The following is a 13459-nucleotide window of genomic DNA, read 5'->3' on the forward strand; positions in this document are numbered from 1 at the left end:
GCTCTCACATGAAAGCTATAACCCTGTTACAACCTAACAATAGGGGGAAGTGGGAAAGGGAGGGGAGGGAGGGGGTGGTGGGTAGAGGGAGGGGGATCAGTGGGATCATACCTGTGGTGCATCTTACAGGGGTATTTGCGAAACTTGTTAAATGTAAAATGTAAATGTTTTGGCACAGTAACTGAGATAATGCCAGGAAGGCTATGTTAACCATTGTGATGAAAATGTGTCAAATGGTCTATGAAGCGAGTGTATGATGCCCCATGATCATATCAATGTATACAGTTATGATTTAATAAAAATAATAAAATAAAATAAATGAAATTATGGCACAAATTTCATTATTCTGATTTTTCTAGTAAAATGGGTAGAAGCAACTTTTAATAATTAATGTATTGGGGTGCTTAAATTTATCTGGAGAACTTTCTTTATGTTCAAATTAAGTTGAAGAATGGGACTTTATTTCTTATGAAGAGAAATTGTATATTTAGAATTTGGGAATGATAATCTTTGACAAACTGTAGCTGGCTTTGGTTAAAAGTATAAGGATGATAACGATGATGGTAATGAGGATGATAATAATATGAAAGTCATATACCTAAATATAACCCATATAACCATAATACCTAAATATAAACACCTGCTTCAGAGAAGAAAGCTGAGGAGGGAGAACAAACCTAAAAGACTCACACTCAAGCCACTAAATAAATGAAATATTTTCAAGCTTATGAAAAATAATACCTTGCAACTGTTTGTACCTCTAACAGAATGGTGCTGAAGACCCATGAAGAAATTAAAACATCATCCAATTTCCTATTTTAATTGTGAAAGTCTTAACCAAGGTTTGTAATTGTCCTTGCACAGAAGAGTGCTACAGTTACAAAATTTTTTAAATTGTTTTCAGTTGTACTTTCTAATTTGGGATGGTATTTGGTATCGTTTTCTTCTCTGTGGCTGTTTTTTCACTATGAAGTATTATCCCACAATGTTTCTGCTTTGAGGAACAAATTAAAATAAAACTTTTTTTTCAGATTATCAGCTTGAAAGTCATAGGGAAAATAAAGGAAGTGTAACCAGTCACTTGGGGAGATTTTACTGCACCCAAATCAGTTGAATACAGCAACGACACGATAAGAAAGGCTGGGAAAGCAGCAGCAATATTCTTTTTTTTTTTTTTTAACTTTATTCAAATTAATATGAGGGTACAATTTTTAGGTTACATTGTTCTCACTTCCAGGGTAAATTTCCATTTGTAGAATAGCCCCTCACTCAGGGGATGTGTTATACACCCTCACAATATTCTAAACACTCCGTGGCACAAAAAAAAAAATCCTTAGATACACAAAAGACCATGTACCAAAAGTATCTAATTTGCCTGTGAAAGAAAAAAATTTAGGTAGCATTTATTTTCATTTTCAGATAAATTGCAATTTTATTGAGAAACTATAACTTCAAATAAACTAAAAATATAGGAAAATAAACTGACAGTAAATCTAACTTCTGTATCTGGAAGAATTTCATGGGGATCAATTCAATATAACCAACACCTTATATAAAAACAACTATATATATAGAATGCAAATTGAGACTATGTACATTCTAGGAAATAAATATATATCTCCTATATATATTCCATATATGTATACATTCCATAAATATGTGTGTATATATATCCCAAGAGACCCTCTGTAAAACAGAAATAAGACCAAGTATACTGTACTCATATGTCTTATTAAAATAACAGGGGACATTTAGAATTGGGCTTGCCACTTCTCTGGCAGGCAAAGGAATTTAGCCAGTTTAAGGCTGAAAAGAAAAATGGGCACTACACATATATGTCAAATAGAAAGTAAAAGAGAAATGATGTAACTGAGTCCAGGAATTTCAAATGGAGCTCACTAAAAAAGGAAAGAGCAGAAAAAAAAGAGAGGCTAGATGAAAAAGATTCTCAGCACACAAGTGATAACAAGTGTGTCATCACATACAGAATAATGGTCTCCGTCCTGAAGTGAGGCCTGCCTCTGGGTCAAAGACAGGGTTGGAGAGGGAGGTCTTCAAGGCACAATCCGTGTTGCACAGATGAGACGTACGAGTCTTGAGTCAAGGCATGAGTCTTGCCAGATGCCTGATCTTCAAGCTTCCTGCCTAGATCATAACCCAGAGATTCCAATGCCCTCTGTGTCCTCTGAGTAGAACCTCTATTTGGATCCCAAATCTAGTGGGTGGGGATCTCCTAGCCTAGGCTTTGTGTCTTATTTACCCAGCTATCTTAGAATCTGTATTTTATCTCCATAGCACAGAGTATTTTTCTTTGCCACAGAAGACTTTTCTAGTCTCTCGACACGCTCCTTACTCACTCAGAGTTATTATGGCAGCTTTATCCCTCTAGCTGTTACTTACCTTTTGGTAACTCACTTCCAGTCTACTTGGCTCACCATCCCTGTAGTATAATGCCATATGATACAGCAGAAAGAAATTTTAAGTTAGACAGATCTGGGTCCATGTTTGCCCTTTCACAGACTGCTGCGTTACTTTGAATTCTGTGAGTTTCAATATCAACCTTCACCGTGTGTATAAATTTATAATAATTTTTAAAAAGCTGAATCATTGGTACATCACATACACTTTAAAATGGTGGTTGTTATTATCTGAACTCCTGGCTTGACATTTCATTTCATCCTATTATTTTCTCCCTTCTGATTCTCTATGGAAGTAAGTTGCAGAATTGACTCTTCATTGATTCATTTATTCAAAAATTATTTCGTTGGATGGAGATGTAGCAAGGAGCAACAGAGAGATACAGACACTGCGCCTGCCCTCATCAATCCTTTAGTCAAGTCAAAAACAAAAACAACAAATGAATAATTATATGTGCTGTTAATTTCCATGACAGTAAGTGCCCAAAGAAAAGCATAGAGGAGCTTAACCTACCATAGGGAAGTAGTGATGGTATTCGTTTTCTTAGGATTTTCTCAAGATCTGTGCTATGAGTAAACTGACTTATTCAAAACAAAGAGAGCAGGAGACATCTCCAAGTATGTGTTAAATGTCCAGAAAGTGAGAAGGATTTGGTACATTTGAGAAACAGAAGCCAGTGTGGCCACAGTATAACACTCAGGGAACAAAGAGGGTTACTGTTCAACGTATAAATAGCAAGTGGGTCAAATTTGAACCATAGAAGGAGTTAAGAACAAACCATTCCCAAGTCTTTGAATTATCCAATGAGCCAACGAACAGAGAGCAGAATCTTTGAGACACAGTAGTAACAAGTTCCTTGCATAGAACTGAGCTGTAGGTGGTGAATGTCACAGCAAGGTTGGGAAAATAATTTCATCCCAGAGAATCTTTGCCTTGTAAATATATCTCAATCTATGTTAGGGATGCTTTAAGGTTGCACCTGACAACTAAATATCTCTGAGCCACCATGTGTCAGTCAACCTCATAATACAAAATCCTTCCCTCTTCTGTGCCCCCAAGGAAACACGTTCCTAAATTTATAAAATGTTATCAGCTTGACTGCTAATACTCACTTATTTATGTACATTCCCATACAAATTGGAATTGTGCTGTCCCCAGTGCAACTGGGACACAATTAAAATGCTTAATAAAAAATATATTCATATACTTTCTTCTATGCTTGGAATATCCTTCCCCTCCTACTACATTTTATTATGAATAACTTTTCTTTCAGATATGCAGATGACCTTTCCATGTATTTCCATCAAGCTTCACGGCTCCATGAACCTAACCACCTGCAGTTTTTCTCTTTTCTTCTCACTACCCTATCAGACAAAACCTCTATCAAAGGTCACATCTATTTTATTTTATTCATTGTGCCCCTAAGACCAGTGGAAGATGATTAATAAATACAGGTTGAATTCATGAAAAATGAACTTGCTCATGAGGCTTATTAGAATGACATGTTCATTTTATAGATAAAGAAATTTGTCCAGTTAGCAAATTTAGGACTGCACTAGATTCAGAACTCATCAAACCTGAGCTATGACTATGGAATTCATCCCATTAAAATTGGCCCATTTCCTATAGCAGACAGGAAGGAAGAACTATTGGCATTTAGATTTTGTAGGTTTTGCTTTGTTTTGTTCTGTGGAAAGAAATACTTTGATATTTGTATCAATCATATAAAAACGAGGAAAAAAAGAAAATGCTAAAAGAGGAAAGAAAAAACATAAAGGCAGAACATTCTAAGCACCTACAAAAAGATAAGTAAGAAACTGAACAAAACCTATTCATCAGAGTTAAAGGATAGAAATTCAGCAAGTAACCTGGTGGATTAGAGCTGCACCAGGAGAGAAGGTTGAAGAACGCACATCAACCCCGCTGAGGCGAGGACGTAAGAACAGAAAACAACAAAGTAATTCGAAGGCTCTCTGGGAAAACAAGTAAATGAAGATTAGCAATGTTACAAAATAGTCAATGAGCATGAGTCTAAACTTGTTCTTTCAACAGAAAGATTCAGGTCGTTTATCTGAGCAACATTTGCCTAAGTGTACTCCATGGAAAATACGCTGTGAGGGTTTCAGGGTCAAGTAAGCTGACTGCCTTAGCTTCCTCTGAAATTAATACATGTGATGATGACAAAAGTGCTTCCATCTGGCATAATCTAGTGCTTTCCAAACCTAGTGAACTTCAAAAAACATTGTTCTCTACACTTTAGCACTTATTAGTACCTAGAGAAAGCAATATTCCTCAAACCGGGCTCGGCGCCCATAGCTCTGTTGTTAGGATGCCTGCCACATACGCTGAGGCTGGCGGGTTAGAACCCGGCCCTGGGCCTGCTAAACAACAATGACAACTGCAACAACAACAAATAGACATTGTGGTGACTGCCTGTAATCCCAGCTACTTGGGAGGCTGAGGCAAGAGAATCACTTAAGCCCAAGAGTTAAAGGTTGCTGTGGCTGTGACCCTACAGCATTCTACCGAGGGTGACATAGTAAGACTCCACCTCAAAAACAAACAAAAAATATTCCTCAAAACACCCTTTGGAAAACATAGACATATAGTAAGAGATAGGAAGTGGATAAAAGGGAAAACCTATTCCAAGAGTAGATATATATTATTAGTAGGTCTGTAACCACATGTAAATTTAAAACTTTTCCGATAGAGCATTCTTTTCTTAATGGCTTCAATTCTGCTACTTAAGATATTTCTGTGTCTCCTAAAATCAAGATAAATTTAACCATAAGAAGGACTTTAGGGGATGACAGTCCCTACAAAAATGAAATAAAGCTAGATTGACATAAAGTTAGAAATTCCAAAGACTTTAAAATACCATTTCCCTTGTCAATCACATATTTTAATAGATGTATAGCCCCCAGCAACCGCATAGTCTTTTTTAATGCTTTGTACAAAATGTGCTGAGAATTTCTTTTTCTCCCTCACTGCTCTAACTTGGTGTTGAATCAAACACATGGGACATTTCTAGGGATTTAGAGGTAGGAAAAGCAGAAAGGCCCACAGGAAAAATGACAGTCATCTAGTCCTCAGGACATGAACTGTGCAGGTAGCAGACATGGCTTCCCATGATTAAACTGCAACTTTTTACAACTTAGTAATATATTTCAAAAATGTATTAATAGGGAAGAAAAAATTATTTATAAAGCATATCATCTGTAGGATGACTTTTAGATTTTTCAAAGAAGTTTGGAATTTACAGAATATCAGTAACAGAGTCCCTTCAAGTGCTGAATTTCCTCAGGAAGCTTTTCAAGGCATGCTCAGTATTTATTCAGCATTTTCAATATTACAAAATGTGTAGAGATGCACAAATGTAAGGAACTGTTCTATGGAAGTTTACAGTTAAATGCTAGAAAGAAACTTGTAGTTGAATAATTGGAATACTGTATGATGCATGATCTAACAAGAACACATAGGTTAGCAAAATGAGACAAAGTGATTAACCAAGCTTGGAACCAAAAGGAAAGGCTCTGATCACAGAGAAGATGCTGGAGTTAGGTTTTGAAGGATTTATAGAAGTTTTCTGGATGTACATATTGCAGAAGAGTGCTCTAAGCAAAGGAAATCACAGTCAATTCAAGAAAGGGAGGTGATGAGTGTTGTTAGTTAATAAGAGGCAAGTAGGAGAAAAAAGGAGATGGGGAATGACACAAGTATATTTACCCTCCCTCGAGATGTGATAATAATTTCAACCATTTTTAAGCTATATCACATCTGTAGACTAAGATTATTTTTTCCTTGTTTAAATGTGATAAAGAGTTTAATATAATAGAGGTTTGTGATGGCAAACTAATAAAAGAATGCAACTCTTTTGTCTTTTCCCTGTGTCCCTTTCTCCTGAACAACACGAGCTTATGAGCAAAAATGGAATTCATTTCTACCCAAAATCCCTTTCTGCCAAAAACTTTTGACTTTTCTAACACAAAATGACAAATGGCTGTTTGCATGGAAGAACAAAGTTTCTACCAAGTCACATAGTAAAAAAGCAACAGACTCAAACCTCCCTAAAACTTGTTCTTCAAGCCTGAAGACGTAGTGTTCTAAACCATGTTGTTGATGAAAATCATCCGTAGATCCATTAAAGTTCTTAAGTTGTGAGCAAAATCAATACAATCTGGTTCTCTTAAGGCAGAAAGGAATGGATGGGAGGATAGGGGACAGCCACAGAATTGCAGGAAAAGCCAATATCCCAGACTTATGAGAAAACACAATGAGGGCAGCTTCAGTAAACACAGTTCATTGCAAGAATGCCTATCAGTGTCTGCCAGACAATGCCATCAGAATGAAAGAACTACAACTATTTTAGACCTTTATTATTCCCCTCAAGATTCAAAATCCAGGGACAAAGTACTAGATCAAACTGGCTTTACCTCATGTCTACCCCCTTAGATAAGGAAATGCAGAGCTCAAGACCAATGCGAGGGAAAGATAGTTTCCTTAAGCAAAATCAGGATGTTGATACCGAAAAGAAAAAGAGAGAGAGAGAGACAAAATCAATACAGGCCCACCACAGTCCATAAGCATTTTTCTGCAAATAGTATCATATATCTGGAAATTTATAAATAATCAGCCCACTTACCAACTGAACTTTAGATTCTGCACACTTCTAACTTGGACCTGGGATGGAGGAGGTATTACAAGGGAGGGAGGGAGAAGCACAGACAAGTTAAGGGTGAGGTTCAGGGAGGCAATCTACAAGGTTAAATCTTAGTTCTGCCATTTGTTATACTTACAGGTAAGAACTCCAGCCAACTTTCTTAACTTTTCTGTGCCTCAGTTTTTTTGCCTGTAAAATCAGGATGATACTATAATGTGAAGGACCTATCAGGATGAGAATATCAGAATTGTAGGGAGGAAACAGTGCTGACCCTGGGATGCATTTAGTACTCTGTTGACATCCCATACTCACTCAAGAAGCACTGGTTCTGTGTAGCTGTCTAGCATGGTAACTTCCACAGATAATACTCTCTTTTTTTTTTTTTTTGTTAAATCATAGCTGTGTACATTTGTGCAATCAAGGGGTACAATGTGCTAGTTTCATATACAATCTGAAATATTCTCATCAAACTGTTCAATGTAGCCTTCATGGCATTTTCTTAGTTATTGTATGTAGACATTTGTATTCTGCATTTAGTAGGTTTTGCCTTTACCCATTCTAAGATGCACCGTAGGTAGGTGTAGCCCCACCCATTGCCCTCCCTCCACCCTGACTTCCCCTATCCCTTTCCCTCCCTTGGCCCTTTCCCCATATTCTTGTGCTATAGTTGGGTAATAGCCTTCATATAAAAGCTATAAATTACCAAGAAAAGAACAAGTGATCCCATCTCAGGGTAGGCAAAGGACTTGAAGAGAAACTTCTCTAAAGAAGACAGACACATGATCTACAGACACATGAAAAAAAGCTCATCATCCTTAATCATCAGAGAAATGCAAATCCTTTTTTTCTTAAGTGTCTCATTTTGATTCTTGAGTTTTCTTCAGATGTTTATATATAACATCACACTACCATAATAGAATTTCAAGTTGAGAAGCATCTTTGGGGTTTTTGTATGTTTTTTTTCTGTCTTGTTTCTCTCCTACCTGGAAAGAATAGTCAAGACTCCATTTAGATTTCAAACTAATGTTCTGTGGCAATTGTTCAGCATGGGTAGCATTCAAAATATAACTCCAGTGATTTTTGTTTTCTTCTTTTTTGAAAGACATATAGCTAAGGTTAATAGAGGTGCTATTTTCAAAACAGATCTGCCATGAGCAACATGAAAGGATTATTTAAGAGGGCACAGTACATAGGACACACCCTGGTATTAAAGGCCTAACAACTAAAATTAATTTTACAAGCTCTCAGACAACAATTTTCATTGACATTGAGTCTTCTATCTAAATTATATTTTCCCCTTGTTTAGAAAGGTCTAAAAATCCTGACTAAAAAGAAAAAAAGAAACCTGCATTGCAAACCAATGCAGACAGCACCTGTGCTTTTTGAATATTTAAAGGTAAATGGCTATTTCCTTTTATTGTTTTTTCTTTCTTTGTTTTTTCTCTGTAGAGTTAATTGACAGCAGTAAAATTACAAAAGTAAAACACTATTTCCCCTCATCAAGTCTTACTGCTTGTCAAATTATCTTGAATATGTATTCAATTGTAAATACCCTATCTAGGAGAACAGATGCCTCAAAATTTGTTTTTTCCTCTTTTTAATCAAAAACTACATCTTTAACATAAGTAAAAGATTTATTTATTTTATTTATTTTTTTATTGTTAATCATAGCTGTGTACATTAGTGCAATCAAGGGGTACAATGTGCTGGTTTCATATACGATCTGAAATATTCTCATCAAACTGTTCAACGTAGCCTTCATGGCATTTTCTTAGTTACTGTATGTAGGCATTTGTATTCTGCATTTAGTAAGTTTTGCCTGTACCCATTCTAAGATGCACCGTACATGTAGCCCCACCCATTACCCTCCTATGTACTCAGCTCTGCTATGAAGCTAAATTATAGCTTTCGCATGAAGGCTATAACCCAACTATAGCACAAGACTATGGGGAAAGGGCCAAGGAAGGGGAAGGGAGGCAGGAGGTTTTGGTGGAGGGAGGGTAAGTAAAAGATTTATGTTTAAAAAAAAAAATTTTACGTTCCTAACAGGATTTTGTTTTAACTTGTTCTTAGTTTAAAATAGAGGGTAAAATTCTAAATTAGACTACCAGTTTTTCTTTAATTACATTCCAAGGATAGACATTTGAAATAAATTTCAAGCTAACAAATCATTGCTCAAAATGTTCTCAACATATTTCAAAGTCCAAGATTATATCCCCATTCTCTTTCACTTGTTTAGCAGTTTATCATCATTAAATCCTTTGCATTATTATTCACAAGAGGCCACATTCTTTTGACTTTAAAATCTATTGGTGTTTTAACACATAATTTTACTTTTAAAGTTCTTTAAGCTTTCTTCATGCTATTTACATGCCCTGTTTCCCCAAAAATAAGACAGTGTCTTATTTTAAGGTGTGCTCCCAAAGATGCACTAGGTCTTATTTTCAGGGGACGTCTTATCTTTCCTTTAAGTAGGTCTTATTTTCGGAGGATGTCTTATTTTCGGGGAAACAGGGTATTACATAATTCAAGGACTAACAAACCAAAATATTATGGAAGGGAAAATTTTCAGTTCTATAGTTTGTAATTAAGACTACAGTACCCTTGCAAAGATAGCTCTAGATAACCTAGAAGTCTCCAGAAATAGGCAAATTGTCCCATATTATAGAAGAAAGAGAGCAGAAAGCTGACAGAACTTTAGATTGTATCACAATATGACCTGATTTCTCACCTGATGCCAATTTTGCCCCTATTCCCTAACCTTCTTCACTTAGGTATGTATTTAAAAGATAGAAAAAGAAATGGGAGAATTTAAAGAGGTGTCTTTGGTGCAGATCCTCCTAATTTCTGACAAAAAAAAATATTCTCATGAATATTCACACATAATAGCAACTAAAAAAAAGAGCTTAAAGATGAACAGATACATTGTTGCCAAAATTTGGGAGGAATGGCTCACAACTCTATGGCTTATGAAACTGGATAAGAGGGGAAAAAAACCCTTGCCCACACTTAGTTCATCAAACAGAGCAACCTAGAGAGAAGATAGGAAGACATTTTATTCCTCCTTCATTCCAGGCTGATGCCTGAGAGAACCAGGATCTGGACCAGTAAAGTAACATAGTAAGCAGCAATCTACTAACAGAGAACTGCTTTGGAACAGATAGTAAATACTATGTCCTCCTACCTCCTCCTTACTAGACTTTGGATGTCTGCTGTTGTCCAGCATCAAGCTGCCCCCTGGGCAACTTTAAAAGTATCCCCCAATCTGCATTTTATTAGTTTCCTAGGGCTGCAATAACATAGTAAAACAAACCAGGTGGCTTAGAATGACAGACATTTATTTTCTCCAGGTTTCAGTAGGACCATGGTTCCTTTGAAGACTCTAGGGGAGGAGCCTTCCTTGCTTCTTCCTGGCTTCCAGTGGTCTCAGGCGATCCTTAATGTCCCTTAGCTGGCAGCTATGGAGCTTCAGTCTCTGTTTCCATAACATTTTGGTGCTTTCCTCTCAAATGTCTGTCTCTTCTCTTAAAACACCAGTCATTGGATTAGGGACTAATCTAATTCTTTTCTTTTTTCTTTTAATTTATTTTTTATTTTAAATTAATCTGAAGGTACAAATGTTTAACTTACATTGTTCTCACTTCCAGGGTAAAGTTCCATTTGTAAAAGAGCCCCTCACCCAGGGGGCATGTTATACACACCCACAATGTGCACATTAGGTGAGATACCGCCTCATGCCCTCCCTCCTGCCAATCCTTCTCCTCCCTCTCCCCTCTCTCATCTCCCTCTACCCTTATACTAGACTATATTTATATTTTATTGTTCTTATGAGCATGTAATTATTTATATATTGATTTCATATGAGTATGGAGTACATTGGATATTTGCGATACTTTACTAAGAAGAATGTATTTCAACCCCATGCAGGTAAACGTAAAAGATGTAAAGTCACCATCTTTTTTAATGGCTGAATAGTAATCCATGATATACATATACCACAGTTGTTGATCCATTCATGGGTTGATGGGCATTTAGGCTGCTTCCAAGACTTAGCAATTATGAATTGAGCTGCAATAAACATTCTAGTGCACATGTCTTTGTGGTAAAATGATTTTTGCTCTTCTGGGTAGATATCTATTAATGGAATTGCAGGATAAAATGGGAGGTCTACTTTTATTTTTTTAATTTTTTTTATTAAGTCTTTTGTACATAGATCATAAATACATTTGTGCCATTATGGGATTCAATGTGTTGATTATTTGTACAAATTGGAGTGCTTACATCCTACCAATCAACGTAGCTTTCACCTCATTTACCCAATTACAGCATTAAGATATTTGTACTCTACACCTGATAGATCCAACTTGTACTTGCAATGTGCTCCATAGGTGTGGTATCGCTGCTAACCCTCCCTCTATCAACCCTCCCCCTCCCCTGCCCTCTCTCTCCCCTTTCCTCCTTCATCCTAGGCTATAGTTGTGTTTCATTTTTCTTTTTTTTGTTGTTTTTTTTTGGCCGGGGCTGGGTTTGAACCCACCACCTCCGGCATATGGGACCGGCGTCCTACTCCTTGAGCCACAGTTGTGAGTAATTATAAGTTGGTTTCATAGTAGTACTGAGTACATTACTTTTTTCCATTCCTGAGATACTTTACTAAGAAGAATATTTTCCAGCTCCATCCATGTAAACATAAAAGAGGTAAAGTCTCCATTTTTTAATGCTACATAGTATTCCATGATATACATATACTATAATAGATTAATCCATTCATGGGTCGAGGGGCACTTGGGCTTCTTCCATGATTTGGCAATTATGAATTGAGCTGTAATGAACAATCTGGTGCAAATATCTTTCTTGCCAAATGATTTTTGGTCTTTTGGATATACACCTAGAAGAGGAATTGCAGGATCAAATGGCAGGTCTACATTTAGATCCCTGAGTGTTCTCCAAACTTCCTTCCAAAAGGAATGTACTAGCTTGCATTCCCACCAGCAGTGCAGAAGTGCTCCCTTTTCTCCACATCCACACCAACATCTGTAGTTTTGGGATTTTGTGATGTGGGCTACTCTTACTGGAGTTAGAGTAGTTTTCATTTGCATTTCTCTGATGATTAAAGATGATGAGCATTTTTCATGTGTCTGTAGATGATGCACCTGTCTTCTTCAGAGAAGCTTCTGTTCATGTCTCTTGCCCACAACGAAATGGGATCCACTTGTTTTTTTCTTAGTAATAAGTTTGAGTTCTCTGTGGATTCTGGTTATTAGACCTTTGCTGGAAATATAAGTTGCAAAAATCCTCTCCCATTCTGAGGGCTGTCTATTTGCTTTACTTAGTGTGTTCTTGGCAGTGCAGAAGCTTTTCAATTTGATCAGATCCCAGTAATGTATTTTTGATGTTGCTTCAATAGTTCGGGGTGTCCTCCTCATAAAGTATTCTCCCAGGCCAATTTTTTCAAGTGTTTCCCCTGCACTCTAAGAATATTTATAGTTTCATGTCTTAAGTTTACGTCTTTTAACCAGTTAAAGTCAATTTTTCTTAGACGAGAAAGGTGTGGGTCCAGTTTCAGTCTTTTGCAGGTCACCAGCCAGTTCACCCAGCACCATTTATTGAATAGGGAATCTTTCCCCCAATTTATATTTTTAATAGGCTTATCAAAAATCAAATGACAATAAGTACCTGGGTTTACCTCTTGGTCTTCAATTCTATTCCATACATCTACCTCTCTATTTTTGTGCCAGTACCATGCTGTTTTGATCACTATCAATTTATAGTATAGTTTGAAGACTGGAAGCATGATTCCTCCTGATTTATTTTTATTTCTGAGTAATGTCTTGGCTATTCAAGGTTTTTTCTGTTTCCATATAAAATGAAGTACTAATTTTTCCAGGTCTTTAAAATATGACAGAAGTGCTTTAATAGGGATTGCATTAAATCTATAGATTGCTTTAGGTAGTATAGACATTTTAACAATGTTGATTCTTCCCAGCCACGAGCATGGCATATTTTTCCACTTGTTAAAAGCTTCAGTGATTTCTTTTCTCAGAGTTTCATAGTTCTCTTTATAGAGATCTTTCATGTCCTTAGTTAGGTACGCTCCCAGATATTTCATCTTCTTTGGCACTATTGTAAAGGCAATAGAATCTCTGATTGTTTTTTCCCCTTGACTATTGTTGGTATATATAAAGGCTACAGATTTATGAGTGTTCCAATCAAGAAAGGATGCTGGATATTATCAAAAGCTCTTTCTGCATCAATTGAGAGAATCATATGATCTTTGTTTTTTAATTTGTTTGTGTGGTGTATTTTATTTATGGATTTAGTATATTGAACAATCCTTGGGACCCTGGGATGAAACCCACCTGGTCATGATGTATAATTTGT

Source organism: Nycticebus coucang, chromosome 17 (genome assembly GCF_027406575.1).
Source record: "Nycticebus coucang isolate mNycCou1 chromosome 17, mNycCou1.pri, whole genome shotgun sequence".
Lineage (NCBI taxonomy): Eukaryota > Metazoa > Chordata > Mammalia > Primates > Lorisidae > Nycticebus > Nycticebus coucang.